The sequence below is a fragment of the Narcine bancroftii genome, chromosome 1, assembly GCF_036971445.1.
Source record: "Narcine bancroftii isolate sNarBan1 chromosome 1, sNarBan1.hap1, whole genome shotgun sequence".
Classification (NCBI taxonomy): Eukaryota; Metazoa; Chordata; class Chondrichthyes; order Torpediniformes; family Narcinidae; genus Narcine; species Narcine bancroftii.
The window spans coordinates 401,609,703-401,628,089 of record NC_091469.1 but is presented as its reverse complement, the minus strand read 5'-3'; the positions used below and the strand labels follow the sequence as shown (position 1 = coordinate 401,628,089).

At 41.5% G+C, this 18,387-nt stretch overlaps 1 protein-coding gene and 1 pseudogene across 11 annotated transcripts in view; both read left to right on the top strand.

Moving 5' to 3' along the window:
• Positions 1-18,387, top strand: part of crppa (CDP-L-ribitol pyrophosphorylase A) — a 326,889-nt gene that overhangs the window by 114,859 nt on the left and 193,643 nt on the right. The gene's annotated exons all lie outside the window — the stretch shown is intronic.
• Positions 15,012-16,585, top strand: LOC138754197 (isoleucine--tRNA ligase, cytoplasmic pseudogene; annotated as a pseudogene).

Below are 18,387 nucleotides of genomic sequence, written 5' to 3'. Positions count from 1 at the left end.
AAAAAATGTAATGAGAGTATAGTTGAACAAAAGAATTTTACAAAGAAGGTGGAAAGAATGATGCTGCAAATGGATAAAAAAAATTGAAGTGGAAGAAAAAATTAAAGGAAATGAATTTGAAATTCTAAATGTTAAAAAAGAGATGAAAAAATTCAAGCTGAAGCGGCTGCAACAAAAGATCAAATAATTTTTAAAAATTGACATTTTAGAAAATTTTAGTAGAAGAAATAATATAAAAATTGCTTGGCTTAAAGAAGGTGATGAAGGCCAAGATATGAAGAAGCTTTTGCAACGTTGGATTCCGCAATCTTTGGGGGTAACTAAATTTCAAGGAGACATGGAGATTGAAAGAGTTCATAGACAGTAATGGCCGAAGCCACAACCAGATCAAAATCCACATCTGATATTGGTCAAATTGCTTCACTATGAAGTGAGAGAAAAGATCTTGGAACTGGCAGCGAAGCAAGCGAAAGAAAGACAATCACCATTAATTTATATTTGAAACAAGATCTTCTTTTACCCTGATATAGGCTTTGATTTAAAAAAAAAAAGAATTCAGTGGTGTTAAAAATGTGGAAGAATGGTTACACTTTTGTCCCAAGGTATCTGGCAGAATTGAAAATTTTCATTCCAGAAGGGAAAAATAGATTTTTTACAAAACCCAGTGAGGCAAAGGTGTTTGCAGATTCATTGCCTGAGAAAGAGAGGCAAGAAGTGAGTGATGTTTGAAATGAGAGATTATACAGAATAATTATAGCTGATAATATAGAGAGGGAAAGAGCAAATATTTAAAAAAAAATTTGAGAGAGAGAATTTTAGGTAGGAAAGTTTTTAACCTGAAGGATCTATAAATAAGTAAAAATTTGTAATTGGCGAAGACTGTATTGATCTAACAGAGACAGAACAGTAATTGGAGACAGTTAGTTGGGAGTGTCAGGATAACTTCTATGGAGTCATGTGTATTGGTGTAGTTTTGATCACAACTCCTATAGATCAGAGTTTTAAGGACGTATGCCTTTGTTGGGGGGAGGGTTATCTTTTTCTGTTTTTATTTTTCTCAATACTCCTAAATAAAACAAAAACATTACAAAATATAATATTAGTTTTTTAAAAATGAAAGAAATGGGAGTGGAAAGATGGATGTTAGTAGATTTAGTAAAATGATCCAATGGCTGTAAAATTGAATTTTATTAGCATTAATGGGATACAGAATCAAATGAAGTGGAAAAAAAATGATTAGTATATATGAAAAATGCAAAAATAGATATTACCTTTGTACAAGAAACATATTTTACAGAAAAAGAACATAGAAAATTAAAAAGATATTGGGTAGGAACTGTAATAGGATCTTGATTTAATTCAAAAGCTTGAGGTACAGCAATATTGATAAATAAAAAAATAACAGTGAAAATGTTAGATACAATTGTAGATATAACAGGAAGATATGTTATGGTAAATTGCCAGATTTATTTGGAATAATGGACCTTAATGAATGTGTAAGCACCTAATGTAGATGATGGTAAATTTGTACAAGATATTTTTATGCAATTATCAGATGCTAAGGGAAAAATCATATTGAGGGAGATTTTATTTTACTTTAGACCCTAAATGAGATATGGGGTTAATATGGAGAAGAATACATCCAAGTGAAAGAGACTATTCTTTTTACTCTTTCGACATAAAATATATTCATGAATAGATACGTTTTTAATTTCTGCACAATTTCAATTTGGAGTGTAAAAGGTTGAGTATTAAGCATGAATTCGATTGAATCATTCACTTTTAATCTTGTCAATTTTGTTGGAAGAAGAGCAAAAGATAGGTTATAGGTGAAAGACCTCAACAATGAAGACGCTGTTTACATCCGGTACCGCACGGATGGCAGTCTCTTCAATCTGAGGCGCCTGCAAGCTCACACCAAGACACAAGAGCAACTTGTCCGTGAACTACTCTTTGCAGATGATGCCGCTTTAGTTCCCCATTCAGAGCCAGCTCTTCAGAGCTTGACGTCCTGTTTTGCGGAAACTGCCAAAATGTTTGGCCTGGAAGTCAGCATGAAGAAAACTGAGGTCCTCCATCAGCCAGCTCCCCACCAAGACTACCAGCCCCCTCACATCTCCATCGGGCACACAGAACTCAAAACGGTCAACCAGTTTACCTATCTCGGCTGCACCATTTCATCGGATGCAATGATCGACAACGAGATAGACAACAGACTCGCCAAGGCAAATAGCGCCTTTGGAAGACTACACAAAAGAGCCTGGAAAAACAACCAACTGAAAAACCTCACAAAGATTAGCGTATACAGAGCCGTTGTCATACCCACATTCCTGTTCGGCTCCGAATCATGGGTCCTCTACCGGCATCACCTACAGCTCCTAGAACGCTTCCACCAGCGTTGTCTCCGCTCCATCCTCAACATTCATTGGAGCAACTTCATCCCTAACATCGAAGTACTCGAGATGGCAGAGGCCGACAGCATCGAATCCACGCTGCTGAAGATCCATCTGCGCTGGGTAGGTCACGTCCTCAGAATGGAGGACCATCGCCTTCCCAAGATCGTGTTACATGGCGAACTCTCCACTGGCCACCGTGACAGAGGTGCACCAAAGAAGAGGTACAAGGACTGCCTAAAGAAATCTCTTGGTGCCTGCCACATTGACCACCGCCAGTGGGCTGATATCGCCTCAAACCGTGCATCTTGGCGCCTCACAGTTTGGCGGATAGCAACCTCCTTTGAAGAAGACCGCAGAGCCCACCTCACTGACAAAAGACAAAGGAGGAAAAACCCAACATCCAACCCCAACCAACCAATTTTCCCCTGCAACCGCTGCAACTGTGTCTGTCTGCCCCGCATCGGACTTGTCAGCCACAAACGAGCCTGCAGCTGATGTGGACATTACCCCTCCATAAATCTTCATCCGCGAAGCCAAGCCAAAGAAAGAAAGAAAATACATTACTGAAGAAAAAATAATATTGAGACTTTGGGAGAGAACAGATTTTTTTTTTCTTGAAACTAATAATTATTCAGTAGCAAGTAAGTTTACAATATGGGGTTCTATGAAGGCATATTTAAGAGGCCAGGTGAAGATAGTTTTCCACCAGAATTTTATAAAGAATTTAAGGAGCTGTTAGTATCTTTATTAATGGTGTTTTTTGACCAAACGAAAGAGGTATATGACCTACCATAATCTTTTAAAACAGTGTTAATAACAGTATTTCTAAAGAAAGGGAAGGATTATATACAACCTTCTTCATGCAATCCTACATCATTATTGAATACAGATTATAAAATTGTATAAAAATTATACCCAACTGCACTGGGTAGGTCATGTCTCCAGAATGGAGGACCATCGCCTTCCCAAGATCATGTTATATGGCGAGCTCTCCACTGGCCACCGTGACAGAGGTGCACCAAAGAAGAGGTACAAGGACTGCCTAAAGAAATCTCTTGGTGCCTGCCACATTGACCACCACTAGTGGGCTTATATCGCCTCAAACCGTGCATCTTGGCGCCTCACAGTTCGGCAGGCAGCAACCTCCTTTGAAGAAGACCGCAGAGCCCACCTCACTGACAAAAGACAAAGGAGGAAAAGCCCAACACCCAACCCCCAACCAACCAATTTTCACCTGCAACCGCTGCAACCGTGTCTTCCTGTCCCGCATCGGACTTGTCAGCCACAAACGAGCCTGCAGCTGACGTGGACATTTACCCCTCCATAAATCTTCGTCTGCGAAGCCAAGCCAAAGAAGAAAAAGAAGATAAAAATTATTAGCAAATTAGTTAGTTACATTTTTACCAAAATTGATAATATGAATCAAACTGGTTTTATAAAAATAGAAGAGTTACATTTTTAAGTTTGATCAATGTAGCACAAAATATAAAGATACTGGCGCTAGCGGTTGCATTCGATGCAGAGTAAGCATTTGATAGATTTGAATGGGATTTTTTGTTTAAAATAGTTAATTCTTTTGGGATTCCAAATACTTTTTTTAAATTGGAAAAAGTATGCTATGATCAGCCAAAAGCAAAAGTGGTTACGAATAGACAAATATCAAAACCTTTTTTGTTTGAAAGGTCCTCTAGACAAGCTTGACCATTGTCAATAATTTTTTAATAATTTCCACTAGCAGAAATAATGAGTTGTTTGCTGATGATGTTGTTGTATATCTAACAAGACCAGAAATATTGTTGAATATGTTGAATATGAGATTAATAGATTATGGATTAGTATTGGGTTATAAAGTTAATGTTGATAAAAGTGAGGTGATGCCTATGGTGGATATGGATTATTCACAATGTAGAAGATTGACAAAATGTAATTGGCAAAATGAAGCAATTAAATATTTAGGAATAAAAATTGATAGAAATATAAATAATTTATTTAAGATAAATTATTCACCACTGTTGAAAAAGATAGAAGGTCTGAGAGGATGGAAAGATTTACTAATAGCGTTAATAGTTCAGGTGAATTGTATTAAGATGAATATTTTTCCGAGAATACAAATATTTATTTCAATCGTTAACCATTCATGAAATATTTTTTTTCGGAGTTTATGTAGAATTTATGTAGAAAGGTAAAATGTCAAGAATTGGTCTTGAAAAATTAACATGGAAATTTGAACAGGGATGACTAAGATTACCAAAGTTTAGAAATTATTGTAAAACAACTCAATTAAGATTTTTGTCCTCCTGTTATCAAGTTGGTGAGAAAACAGCTTGGGTTCAGATTGAAATGAATAAAATTGGAGAAACTATTCCAAAACAAATTTTGTATGAATTGTTTAAAGGAAAAATGGAAGTACCAATTTTAAAAGATACTGAAAATTGAAATGGGATTCATATGGAGAGAGGGATTAAAAAAGATCAATTACTTACAATGGTTTTGAAACAAAATCAACTTATTCCTTTCACTTTGAATAATTTTTTTATTTGATATTTGGAACGTTAAAGGTATAGAGCACACATGTCAAACTCTGGCCCGATATAATTATATTTGGCCCGCAAGATCATATCAAAAATGTATTAGAGGTGGCCCGCTGGCCGCCGCGCCAGTATAGCGCATGCACAGTAGAGGTGGCCCGTTGTGTTCCAGGGTGAGAGAGAGAGAGAAAAATCCTGGTCCTTGAAAAGTAGTGGTGGGTGGTTTTATAAACATGCTGTCATGTCCCCCCACCCACCCTCACACCGCAGCGCGGCCTGGCCGGTGTCAGGGGAAGCCAAGGCTGCTTTCCCAGCGCTCGGAACCCCATTGGCACAGCGTTTCTTGGAGCTGCAGATGGAGTTGGGACGCCGGAGGGAAGATTGGGGCTCCCCGCCGGGTGATGGGGGCGCCGGCCGCCCTGCGCCTTCCCACCGGACCAGCGGCGGGTGCCCGGAGTACACGTGGAGAGCGAGGCTGGTCGGGCAGGTAGGGTGGAACCCCCCGCCAATCTCGTGAGTGGCGTGGGCTGGATCGGGATTAGCCATGCTCACCTGCTCCTCCACCGCTGACCGGGATCCCAGCGCGGTCCAGAGCGTGGAGACTGCCCTGGAAAGGTCCTGGGATACCGGCACGGAAAGAAGAGCAGGGTCCATAGAACTTTACAGATCAGAAACAGGCCTTTCGGCCCTTTGACTCTACCTCGTGAAAACCCAACAGTGGAGAAACTCAGCGGGTTAAACCGTATCCTTTATCCAGCAGAGAGATACCTGACAATGTTTGGCCCTTGATCCCCCTCATCAATGTATGAGCAAAAGTCTGTGGTTCTCGTAAAAACACCAGAAGGGAGAAACTCAGCAGGTCAAAGGGGGTCTGGGAGAAACTCAGCAGGTCAAAGGGGGATCCGGGAGAAACTCAGCAGGTCAAAGTGGGGTCCGAGAGAAACTCAGCAGGTCAAGAGGGAGGGGTCCGGGAGAAACTCAGAAGGTCAAGTGGAGGGGGTCCGGGAGAAACTCAGCAGGTCAAGGGGGGTCCGGGAGAAACTCAGCAGGTCAAGGGAGGTCCGGAAGAAACTCAGCAGGTCAAGGGAGGTCCGGAAGAAACTCAGCAGGTCAAAGGGGGTCCGGCAGAAACTCAGCAGGTCAAGGGGGGTCCGTGAGAAACTCAGCAGGTCAAGGGGGGTCTGGCAGAACCTCAGGGGGGGCCTGACCTCGCCAGGACCGTTGCCCACTCCCCCTCCCTGCCGCAGGCCAACCCACGACTCACGGTGACGGGGCCGCTGATCCGCCGAGATGCCGCCCTGCAGCGAGAGCCGATGCCCCCACACTGTCGTTGTCCAACCCGATCGCCTGCAAACCCCGCCCTCCCGCACACAGGCCTGAGTAAGGATTATGAACTTTAATCTCAGGATAAAACTATCTTCCAATAGTTTCATGTCACAGTGATAAATATATTCCTGGTTAAAAATGGTCCTACACCTGGATACAAGCTCATTAGGCATAAAACTTGAAAAGTGTGTTAATCAAAGGATATCTGTACCAATGGAAAAAGGGCATGGCAAATAACCCTGCTAGAGTTCATGCCCACAATCAGTCACCTATTTGATTGTTTCAGGAATCATGTTATTCTCCCACATTCTCAATAGCCCTCAGATTTTACTATTCGACAGCACACTAGCAACATTTGACAAATCCTCTATAGAGAAATATTATTTATTGAATATTTTATTTCTCATTTGTTAATGCTTCTGGAAAGAGTTTATCCAAAACTATTATTAAACATTTATTTTAATAAGAAAAAGTTTAACATTACATAAGTTGAAAGAAGAGAAAACATGCAGAGGTTGTTGAAAATTTTCAATAAATATTTAGTTAGGCCCTTGACTTAGTCCAAGTTTTTAATTTTGGCCCTCCGTGAATTTGAGTTTGACACCCCTGGTATAGAGGATAAAGGATTGTTTTTGGGGTTTTATAAAAACTTGAGCAATTAAAAGATAAATATAATATATAAAATAATACAATTTTTGCATATTACCAATTAAAATCATACTTAAAATAGAAATTAGGAACAGATTTGAGACTTCCAAAGTCAATTTGAAGGTGTAATAACAGATACATTTGTGATTAAGAAATTTATTACTAACGTGTATTTAAAATTGCAAGAAACTAAGGAAAAAAGATTTATATATATCAAAATTAGGATGGGAGAAAGATTTAAATATACAAATTCAGGAGGAAATATGGTCAAAACAATGTCAAGAGAGTGTTACAAATATAATTTTCTTTATCAATTATATTATATGCCACATAAATTGAATGGACTTGATTCTAATTATTTGGATAAGTGTTGTCGATGTACCAAGGAAATAGAGACTTTTTAACATTCAATATGGTACAGCGAGAAAGTGGAACGATTTGAGTGTATCGTTAGGACAAATTATGAAGATAAAGATACAAAAAGATCCAATAATATTTTTACTTGGGGATATATATGAGGAAGATAGAAATCTGAAATTGGATAAATATCAAGAATTTAAAAAAATATAGTAATAGCGACTGCAAAGAAATGTATAGCAGTAGCGTGGAAAACTGAGAGTGTGGTACAATTAGACAGATGGCATATTGAAATGCAAAATTGTATATAAATATAGTTCAAGGAATCGAATTGAAAACTTTTATAAAATTTGGAAACCATACATGGATTTTGTGAATAAAATTCCATCCACATCTTCCACCTTACCCACCCCTCTCAATTAGAAATTAGAAAAATAGTCACTGAATATTATACTTGTTATATATGTAGAAGTAGGTGTTGGTTTTCTTTTTTTCTTCCAAGGGAGGGGGGTTGGTGAGAATTTTTTAAAAAAATAATTTTATATGACTTACTATAATTACTGTATTATTGAATTATATTTTGTATTGATGCAAATGATAAATAATGTTTTTTTAAAACTGGTAGGATTACTTTTGTGGATTCCTTCTGTGATTTATTTATTTTGAGCACAGTTTTGAGGTGCTGCCACATTTCCATTGGGGACCATTGATTTTGTACTAGTGGGGCACGGAGGGGAAAGAGTTAAACAGAGTGTTGATTTGTGGGAGCGAGTAATTGGGTAATTGAAATCATTGGCAGGGACAAATAAAGGGAGGGGAAGCTAAAGGAGTGTCCCATGTGCGACTGGCACAGTGAAGGAGTGGAGCATTGAGACTTTGGATTAAGAGGCTTCGGTGAGCAGAGGCTGAGGAAGAGCTTTCTCCCTATGAGGTAAGGCCAATAAGTTTCTTTAATAAATTTAATTAACTTCAAGGTCAAAAATGGGGGCACTGGTTAGGGCAGCCCAGTGCTCTGGATGTGGGATGTGGGAAGTCAGGGGCGGCAAGTTTGTTCCTGATGACTACACCCCCTGACAAACCAAGTTAGGGACCTGAACTGCAGATCTTGAAGGAGGCAGAGGCAGTCACCCTTAACAGTCAGGAGATGGATAACTGAATGACTGTCAGGAGAGGGAAGGGGAAGAGCCAGATAGTGGAGAGCATCCCTGTGGCTGTTCCCCTCAACTGTTTTAGATAGTGCTTGGGGCGGGGGGTAAGGGTGGGAAACTACTTACCAGGGACAAGTTGAGGTGGTCAAGTCTCCAGCACAGAGGCTGACCCCCTGGCTCAGAAGGGAAAGGAGGAGAAGAGGAGAGCAATGATCATTGAGAATTCGTTGGTTAGACATGTGGATAGGAGGTTCTGTGAACCAGATCTGTGGATGGGATGTTGCTTCCCAGGTGCCAGGGTCAGAGATGTTTCTGATCAAGTTCATAGCATTCTGGAGGGGGAGGGGGAGCAGCCAGATGTTATGGTCCATGTGGGGACCAATGATGTAGATAGGAGAATGGACGAGTACCTGAAGAGGGAATAAAGGGAATCAGGTAAGAATTTAAAAAGCAGGACCTCAAGGGTGGTAATCTTGAGATTGCTGCCTGTACCAAATGCCAGAGAGGGTAGGAACAAAAAATTGTGGCAGATGAATGCATGGCTGAAGTGTTGGTACAGGGGGTAGGAGTTCATATTTGTGGATCATTGAGATGTCTCTGGGAAAGGTCTGACCTGTACAAAAAGGACAGGCTGCACCTGAACTGGAGGGGGTCCAGTACCCTGGTGGGCACATTTGCTAGACCTGTTGGGGAATGTTTAAATTAGTTTGGGAGGGGGGTGGGAATCAGAATGTGAGGGCAGAGACTAAGGTAAAAGGACAAAAGCATGATGCTCTGTGTTCTGAGTTGATGAGGAAGGACTGGCAGGGGACAAAACATAAAGGTAGCCAATTAGAAGGTTTGAAATGTGTCCATTTCAATGTGACAAGTATTATGAATAAAGGGAATGAACTTAGAACATGGATCAGTACGTGCACCTACGATGTTGTGGTCATTACTGAAACTTGGCTGGAGGAAGGGCAAGATTGGCTGATGCAGGTACCAGGGTTTAGGTGTTTTAAAAAGAATAGGATGAGGGTTAAAAAAAAAAGGTGGAGGGGAGTAGCATTACTGGTCAGGGATAGTGTCATGGCTTTAGAAAGGGAAGACACTGCAGAGGGAGTATCCATTGAGTTGGTGTGAGTGGAAGCCAGAAACAGGAAGGGAACTATCCCTGTGCTGGGAGTTGACAATAGGCCCCCAAATAGCCCTGTTGATACTGAGGAGCAGATAAGCAGGCGCGTTTTGGAATGGTGCGGGAAATACAAGGTTGTAGTTATGGATGATTTCAACTTCCCTAATATTGACTGGCACTACTGACTGCAAGGGTATAGATGGGGCTAAATTTTTTCAGGTGTGTCCAAGAAGGATTCCTGATGCAGTATGTGGACTGGCCAACTAGAGGAGAGGTCATACTGGATCTGGTTCTAGGGAATGAACCTGGTCAGGTGGAGGGGGGGGGGGGGGGAGACATTTTTTGTGAGAGTGACCAGAACTCCCATAGCTATGGAAAAGGATAAAAACAGACAAAATGAGAAAATAACTGGGGAAGGGGTAATTATGAAGAGATGTGGCAGGAACTAGCCAGAATAAACTGGAAACAGACATTTAAGGGTGAAAGCACAGATGGGGAGAAAGTTTTGGCACCACTTGTGCATGTTTCAAGATAGGATTGTCCCACTGGTACAAGGAAAAGATGATGGAAATGGAACTGTGGCTGCAAAACAGCTCAGGCAACAAGTCAAGAGGAAGAAGGAGGCAGACATTAGATATAGGAAGCAGGAAACAGAAAAGTCACATGAGAAGTATTGGTAGCCTGGACTTGGGAGAAAGGACTTGGGAGAACTCGAAGGGGGCAAGAGAAGTCCTTGGCATGTAGAATTAAGGAGAACCCCAAGGCATTTTATGTGTATATGAAGAACAGAAGGACAAGAATGAAGGTGGGGCCACTAAAGGATAAGGGAGGCAACATGTGTCTGGAAGTGGAGGAGGTCCTAAATCAATACCTTGCATCAGTATCGCAAGAATACTGACAAAATTGAACAGGCCTATATGCTGCACAACGTGGAGATTAAGGAAGTGGATGTGCTGAATCTTCTTAAAAACATCAAGATTGATAAGTCCCCAGGGCCAGACGCAATATACCCCAGGATGGTGTGGGAAGTGAGAGAAGAGATAGCTGGGGCAGTAGCTATGATCTTTGAATTTTCTTTGGTCACAGGGGAGGTGCTGAAGGATTGAAGAATGGCAAATGTAGTCCTCTTGTTTAAAAAAAAAAGTAATGGGGAGAATCCTGGGAATTATAGACCGGTGAGTCTTACATCAGTACTGTGTAAACTAATGGAGAAGATTCTTAAGGATGGCATCAATGAGCACCTGGAGAAGTACAGTCTACTCAGGGATAGTCAGCATGGCTTTGTGAATGGAAAGTTGAGTTTTTTTTGAGGAGGTATCAAAAGAAATTGATGAGGTTAAGGCAGTAGATATGGTCAACATGGATTTTAGCAAGGCATGGAAGTCAGTGACTAGTGGAGTGCTGCTCTTTATGATTTTTATAAATGACTTGGATGAAGAGGTGGAAGGATGGGTCAGTAAGTTTGCGGATGACATGAAAGTTAGAGGAGTTTTGGATGGAGCTGAAGGTTGTTAAAGGATACAAGAGGATATGGACAGGATGCAGAGTTGGTCAGAAAAATGGCAGATGGAATTCAATCCGGGTAAGTGTGAGGTGATGATTTTGAAAGAACAAGCCAGAAGGCTGAGTACAGGGTTAATGGTCAGCTCGTTAACAGAGTGGATGAGCAGAAGGACCTTGGGATGCAAATCCATACATCCTTCAATGTCGCCAGACAGGTTGATAGGATAGTTAAGAAGGCCTATGGGATGCTGGGATTTATTAATAGGAGATTAAATTCAGGACTAGAGAGGTCATGTTACAACTCTACAAATCTTTGGTAAGACCACACTTAAAGTATTATATTCAGTTTCAGTCACTTCATTATATAAAGTATGAAAGAAAAATAGAGGGTTATGGGGTAGGGAGGGTTTGGTAATTTTTTTTGGCAAGGAATATATGGTTCAGCACGACATTGAGGGCTAAAAGGCCTGTACTGTGCTGTATTTTTCTATTTTCTATATTGTGCGTCCTTGATGTTCAAGCTCGACAGACAGTTGGATGGAGATGCGTCAAATGGCCGCCGCTGCTGACGTCACCGCTGAGGAGTGATTTTAAAACTACTGCAGATGACATCAATTGAATTTAAAGTCAGCACCTTAGAAATGGCTGAAGGTGTGTCACAACATGGTGGTGAAGAGGATGAAGGTGCAAAGGATGGGCAAGTCCAACTGGAGAAAAAGTCAAGTATTAAGGCAATATCTGACATGCAGGATGAAATACAGCGAGACGACAGTGTGTCAAATGTTTGAAGCAGGAGAGACAAATAAAGTTCTTCTTGATCAAGCTCCAGAGTTTCCAGAACTACATCTACAGGTATAAAGGGTGAGGCTGAAATGGCTGCTCTTGTTATATGACAAAAAAATTAAAGGATAAACATGCTTTGGAAGAGCAGGAGGAGCAGCTAAGGAGCCAGGAGGATCTGATAAGGAATAAAAAAGAACAACTGGAGCTGGAAGCAAACATTGCTGCTACCAGGGTCGAAGTGAAGATACTAGGAGCCTCAGAGGAGTCCGGTGATCAAACTTACTTACCTGAAGTGTCTGATGGTATGAAGTTGTATATTGAGAAAGGACAACAGGAAAAGAAAACACAATGTTAAGGTGGATTCTTTTGTACCACAGTTACAAGATACACATACATATGGACAAATCCTCCCAAAGCACATTGTTACCAATCCAAAACACCAATAATAACAACCACTGACAGAGCTGCAGCTCAGTTCCAATCTCTCACAACAGCTTCCTTGACACTCCAGTCAAGTGTCAGAAATCCAGGAGAGGAGCTACATTACCTGCTACAAGCAATGGTGAACAGAACCAGTTCTCAGCCATGGAAAGACTAAATGAAATCACTGCATTATTAATTCAGCTACAATGTCTCTCTTCCATGTCCATGAAGGAGATTCAAGTTTTTGATAGTGACCCTTTTCAGTACCAAGTGTTCATTAAATCCTTTGAACATAGTATTGAAAGTAAGGACAAAAGCCCCAGAGATTGTCTCCATTATATGGAACATTATACCATAGGACGACCAAGGGAACTTGTAAGGAGTTGCCTATATATGGTCTCAGACGGAGGTTCGGGAAGGCTAAGTCTTTACTACAGGAGCATTTTGGCAATGAGCATAAAATTGCTACAGCTTATATTGGAGAAGGTTCTTTCATGGTCATCAATAAAACCAGATAACACAGGATCTACAGGCATATACCCTCTTTCTAATAGAATGTTGTAATGCCATGAAAGATGTCAACTACATGCATGACTGCTAATATGCTAGTCATCATAAAGAAGATGCCCTACCAGCTGAGGGATATATGGAGAACTGAGGCCTGTACGTTCCAGGCAAAACACAATCGAAGAGCTACCTTTAAGGATATGGTGGATTTCCTTGAAAGGCAAGTGAGGATTGATGGAGATATCAAAGATGCTCCAACGTGAGAAGAGATGTGGAGAGGTCCAACTCACAACCTCATGAAGAATAAAAGGAAATGCCTTTGCCACCACCGTGACACTTTCAGATAAGGAAAATGTTAAAGAAACTAAACCACTATATCCTCAGGAGTGTTTGCCTGCTGTGAAGAGCTGTTTGTTCTGTGGAGGTGGACATGCTTTGGAGATGTGTCCACAGTTGGAAAAGAGGGCACATAGGGAGAAAATCGCTTTCCTAAAGGAAAATGGTGTACGTTGTTGCTGTATGTATAAAGGACACATCAGCAAAAACTGCAGGAAGCCACTCAACTGCAACATGCATGGTTTAAAGCATCCCAGAACGCTACATGTTCACCAAAGAGAGAAAGAAATGGAGAATGAGCAAGCAGAAACAAAGGAAGCAGCTGAAAACAGTGCTATAATCTGAATTAGACAAGTTGTCTTACTGGGGCTGGTGAAGATGACTGCAAACTCTCAATAGTGCCTGTACAAGTCAAGGCCAGAAATGGGAATGCCACAGTGCATACTTACGCTTTTCTTGACCCAGGTAGCACTGCATTATTTTGCACAATAGAGCTAATGAATAAGCTTAATCTTCATGGAAGAAGGTCAAGGATACTATTGAGAACTGTAGGTAAAAGGAAGGTCATTGAAACCAGCATTATTTCAGGTCTGATCTCCCAGGCATATACACCCAGTAGACTATGCCTGGGCACAAAGAAAATATCTCGCATCAAAACTATATCGAGCAGTGGTCTCATCTGAGGAATGTTCATCTATCTGAAATTGGCTCTGAGATAGAGTTGCTGATTGGCTTAGATGTACCAAAGTTCTGGAACCACTAGATGTAATATGGATTGTGGGAAACGGACCTTGCACTATCAAAACCATGCTTGGTTGGACAATTAATGGACCATTAGGAGGAAAAAATGATGACACTCAGGAGCAGTCAACGATAGGTGTTAACAGGACACCTATGGGGCACTGGTGAGACCCCATTTGGAGTACACTGTGTGTGCGGTTTTGGGCCCCCTATCTGAGAAAGGATGTGATGTTGTTGGAGAGGGTGCAGAGGAGATTTACTAGGATAATTCCCAGAATGCAAGGGCTAACGTATGAGGAGCATTTGACAGCTCTTAGGTTGTGTTCATTGGAGTATAGGAGAATGAGGGGGGATCTCATAGAGGTATTTCGTATCTTGAAAGGTTTAGATAGAGTGGATGGAGTGAAGATGTTTCCCTTGGTGGGTGAATCGAGGACAAGGGGTCAGAGTCTGAAAATTTGAAGTTATCCATATAAAACAGAGATTAGGAAGAACTTCTTTAGCCAGAGGGTTTCGGATCTGTGGAACTCACTGCCACAAACAGCAGTGGAAGCCAGATCACTGCGAGTATTTAAACAAGAAATAGATAAGTTTCTCGTAAGTGAGAGCATCAACGGATAGGGGGAAAAGGCCAGAAATTGGAACTAGTGTAGCTTAGTTTAGTGTAGATTTACGGAACAGACTTGATGGGCCTAGTGGCCTGCTTCTGTTCCTTTGCCTTGTGATCTTGTGATATCAGTTGTGAAATTTGATGAGCTGTGGGAACAGCAGTTCAGGACTGACTTTCCTGTGTGCCTTAGTGACGACAAAGAACCTTCAAGAGAAGACAAGAAGTTTCTTAGATTTAGTCTCAAAATCTGCCACGCAATTCAATGGCCATTATTGCATTAGATTATCTTTACTGTGAAGGAACTGGTTAATCCCTTGGACGCAAAGTCTGATCTGGAAGTTCCAACAACTCGAGGCATTATGGATCTTGAAGCTTGATCTATTCTTCCTCATCCTATCACGAAATAGTGGATGTGGCTTCCTTAATCCCTGATGTACAATCTATTCTCAATTATCTAATAGCTGGCTTTGCATCTCTTTTTCCTCCTGAGGGGGCTATTATTGAAGTTTTAAAATAAAGCCAGAAAGACGTGGATGCTGCTATGTGAGCTGTAAAACAAGAGAATGCTGTCCAGGAAGGTATAACTTTGGAATGGAAACAGAGCATCTTGGTTACCTGTTACTGCATAATAACCATGGTGAGAAAATAAACAAACGCAAAAAGAATTATCCAGATCCAATTCACATTGTTAACACCTATGGTGCAGATGCATTGAGGCTGTACCTTGTTAATTCCCCTGTTGTAAGAGCAGAATATTTATGGTTTAAAGAAGAAGGAGTGAGAGATATTCTCAAGGATGCCTTCCTACCTTGGAACAATTTAGAATATTTGGAGATTGCAGATGAAAGAGGGTATTAAATTTCTTTTCAATGGAAGCACAGTTGAGGACAGGGACAGCATCGTGGATTAATGGGTGCTTTAATTCACACAATCCCTAATCCAGTTTTTCAAAGCAGAAATGGAGCGTACTGTGGTGCCCAGACTAGTCAAATTTGTGGATATGCTCACAAACTGGTATGTGCGAATGATTCATAGAAGGTTAAAGGGTGCAAATGGTACTAAGAATTGTGAAAGTGCTTTGGAAACTTTGTTTGCTGTTTTATTTGACATATGCCGGCTGATGGCACCATTTATCACTGAACTCGTACCAGAACATAAGGCACTTGGTCGATCTATCCTCTGGAGAAAATAAGGGTACACAAAGCATTCACTACCACATGCTCCCACAAGTAAGGGAATCTGTTATTGATAAACGTATTGAGGCAGCAGCCAACAAAATGCAGTCAGTTATTGAGCTTCGAAGAATGATACGAGACAGAAAGACCCTTCCTGTAGTACCCTTTGTAAGAAGTTGTGGTTATTCATCTGGATTCTGAAGCATTGAAAGAAATCAGATCCCTGGGAAACATTTTATCCTGGAGGAACTAAATGTTCATCAGCTGACATTATTAACAGACAGAGACAAGTATGGTATACTGCTCAGGGCAGAACGAGATCACATAGTTTTGGAAAAGTGCCTGAAGGGAGTATTTAAATCTGTTACTGCAGCTATCAAGGGACCTCAGAGTTTCCAGATGGAGGAGTCCAAAAGACAGGCACCATAGTTGTGGAGGGACGTAATCTGCGTCTTGTATATACATTTGATGCAAGTACAAGCAAAACTGGTTCTTTTAGTTGTCACACCTGACCAATCATTGTCGGATGAAGGAGTTTCATGAGAGATGATAAATTGTATTCAAAAGCTTCAAGGGAAAAAAAAGGCCATCTTGTGCCCTCAGATGAGATCATGATTTATTATAGTTCCCAACCAACAGGAGCATATTTGGATAACATTATTAAGAATCACACTGATTTTATCTTGGGAACAGTACAACCCTCTTTGAAGCCCTATACTGTAACAAATTTTGCATACAAGAAAGAACACAAGTGGAGGGCTTGAATCTTGATTTGACGCTTGTGAAAGCACTTCAGATGGTGGTGCTTCACCTTTGGGCCCAATCTGTGCGTCAGTCAATGTCAAGATTTCTGTGAATGGAAAAGACCAAGACGGTGTTATATTACTCAAAAAGAGACTTGTGCGTCATGTTCAGATCAAGACTAAAACTGGCTTTCTGAACAGACCTGTCAACAAAGTCTGCCTTCTACAGGAGATGGAGGAACTTTGACAAGCCTAAAACTGATTTTATTTTGTTGTTTTTTGGATCTTGCCCACTACACAGATGACAGACTACTGGTCCAGAGTGATGCTAAAGATCATTCTTTTCAAGGCTATATCCTGGCCTATGGAAAAAAAAAATCTACATAACATTGGAATTAACTGTATTTGATTGTTATTTATAATTCTGTAATTATTATTTTAGACATAATAATTAGGGGCTGGCGTAAGGCTCGTTGTTGGATTCCCTGCGGCCATTGGTAGCTTCCTGGGGTCCAGAGGTTGCACGAGCTCTGTTTGTTCTGGTGTGTATCACTATTCACTGGGGGTTGGCGCATGTGCTGGGGTTTTGGGCAGTTGGCAGTTAGTTTGACCGCGTTGACTGGTGAGGCAGGATGATAGACAATGAGTGAGTGAGGCTCTGATATTTTCTGAAGACCATTACAGAGGAGATTGATTGTTACACGTTACATTACCGAAGAGACTGGTCATTACCATTGGTCACTTTAACATTACCACATTACAATGATAGTTACCACGTTATTAGTCCTTTAGTATTCACTAATTAACAATTTAAAACACATCTGGACTTTGTTACAAATTCTTTTGAAGGCATCAGAATAAAGAGCCCACTTAGCCTCTGAGTGTTTTTTTTTTAATGGATAGTCGTCGTTACACCTTCTACAATATCTATCTCATCACTTTTGATATGGACAGCAGAGTAAACTTCAAACCTCTTTTGGAAGTCTATGACCAGATCCTTGGTTTTGTTGACATTATATGAGAGTTGTTTTCCTGGTACCAAGCCATTGGTCTGTTTATCTCTCTTCTATATTCTATTCACACTGCCGCCCGGGGGGGGGGGGGGGGGCCCGAGGTCCTGCCTGAGTCCGCCTGAGGTAACGGCCGCATCGTGGGGAGAGACAGCCAGCCGAGACCGGGCCTGCCCGCACCACTGCCCGAGCACCGAACACAGGTCGCTGTCGCCAGGCAAACCCCGGCAGCCCGCACAGCCCGACCGTTGGCAGCCGAGCCTCGGGCCGGGAACGGTCAATGAGAACTGTTTAGTGTATTTCAGAGTTTAATACACATCTCAAAAACCAATAGTTGAAACACTAACAACTGTGAACTCCATTGCAGAGTTCTCTCCAGTCTTAAAAAAAATTTCTACTAGAACTTTTCTTTCGGATCCTCAACCAATGCTGCATCCCCTTTACTCAGCCGCGGCAGGAGTAAACACACGCCGGCCGATTCCAAGGCGCACCACTCCATAACTGTGGACAGCGGTCGTAGATCTCCAGAAATGGTTCGACCTAAAAGGGGAGGCAGGCCTTTTCAGCAGGAAAGGGCTTTGGCAAATACTAGAGCGCATCGGATGTCCCCCAAAGTTCCTCAACATGATTATCCAACTGCACGAAAACCAACAAGGTCGGGTCAGATACAGCAATGAGCTCTCTGAACCCTTCTCCATTAACAATGGCGTGAAGCAAGGCTGTGTTCTGGCACCAACCCTCTTTTCAATCTTCTTCAGCATGATGCTGAACCAAGCCATGAAAGACCCCAACAATGAAGACGCTGTTTACATCCGGTACCGCACGGATGGCAGTCTCTTCAATCTGAGGCGCCTGCAAGCTCACACCAAGACACAAGAGAAACTTGTCCGTGAACTACTCTTTGCAGACGATGCCGCTTTAGTTGCCCATTCAGAGCCAGCTCTTCAGCGCTTGACGTCCTGCTTTGCGGAAACTGCCAAAATGTTTGGCCTGGAAGTCAGCCTGAAGAAAACTGAGGTCCTCCATCAGCCAGCTCCCC